The sequence below is a fragment of the Ruditapes philippinarum genome, unplaced genomic scaffold (genome assembly GCF_026571515.1).
Source record: "Ruditapes philippinarum isolate M1 unplaced genomic scaffold, ASM2657151v2 ctg1194_1_1_1_1, whole genome shotgun sequence".
Taxonomy (NCBI): Eukaryota; Metazoa; Mollusca; class Bivalvia; order Venerida; family Veneridae; genus Ruditapes; species Ruditapes philippinarum.
In genome coordinates this window covers 194,254-195,714 of record NW_026866075.1, presented here as the reverse complement: position 1 = coordinate 195,714, position 1,461 = coordinate 194,254, and positions in this window count along the sequence as shown.

The window sequence follows — 1,461 nt, the reverse complement described above, 5'->3', positions numbered from 1 at the left end:
TAATTATGTATTTCGCTTCCAAATTATCATTTTTCCAATGTTCAACCAATCCTGTGTTTAACAGAGCTTCCCATGAATGTGTTTGTGCATGCCTCCATACTAAGTTTTTCCTTATACTTCTAAATCAATATTTTATCAAGCTCTCTAATCCTGTACTTTATTCTGCTTTGTAATCCTGTTCTTTACCAAGCTTCTCAATCCTGAACATAATCAAGCTACCTAATCCTGTACTTAACCATGCTCCTTCATCCTGTACTTTACCAAATTCCTTATCCTGAACTTTACCATACTCCCTAAACCTGTACTTTATCAAACTCCCTAAACCTGTACTTTACCAAACTCTCTAATCCTGTACTTTACCAACCTCCCTAATCCTGTACTTTACCACCCTCCTTAATCCTGTACTTTACCAAACTCCCTAATCCTGTACTTTACCACCCTCCTTAATCCTGTACTTTACCAAACTCCTTAATCCTGTACTTTACCAAACTCCCTAAACCTGTACTTACCAAACTCCCTAATCCTGTACTTTACCAAGCTCCCTAATCCTGTACTTTACCACCCTCCTTAATCCTGTACTTTACCAAACTCCCTAATCCTGTACTTTACCAAACTCCCTAAACCTGTACTTTACCAGGCTCCTTAACCCTGTACTTTATTATGTTTCCTTAACCTGTTCTTTACCAAACTCCCTAATCCTGCACTTTACCAAACTCCTTAATCCTGTACTTTACCAAACTCCCTAATCCTGTACTTTACCAAACTCCCTAATCCTGCACTTTACCAGGGTCCTTAACCCTGTACTTTATTATGTTTCCTTAACCTGTTCTTTACCAAACTCCCTAATCCTGCACTTTACCAAACTCCTTAATCCTGTACTTTACCAAACTCCCTAAACCTGTACTTACCAAACTCCCTAATCCTGTACTTTACCAAGCTCCCTAATCCTGTACTTTACCACCCTCCTTAATCCTGTACTTTACCAAACTCCCTAATCCTGTACTTTACCAAACTCCCTAATCCTGTACTTTACCACCTTCCTTAATCCTGTACTTTACCAAACTCCCTAAACCTGCACTTTACCAAGCTCCTTAACCCTGTACTTTATTATGTTTTCTTAACCTGTTCTTTACCAAACTCCCTAATCTTGTATACCAAGCTCAGTCCACCTGACCAGCTTTTCTGGAACATTAACCATAAATTACCAATAACTCCTTAAGGTATGATCCACCTAATGCATTACCTCCACTTTAAAAGAGTATTCAAATAGGCTAGAACAACTGTCAACTGCATTGTAACTGAGGGGCACGGTTTCAACTGCCTCATTAACCATTATCAACAACTCCTTACAAAAGATTAAAAGAATATTTAGTTGAGCTACCAACAGTATAAAGAGCCTCGTCAGACTACTCGGTTGCGCAGACCAGCCTAGTTCTATACTGGAGGCAAAGGCATAGCATT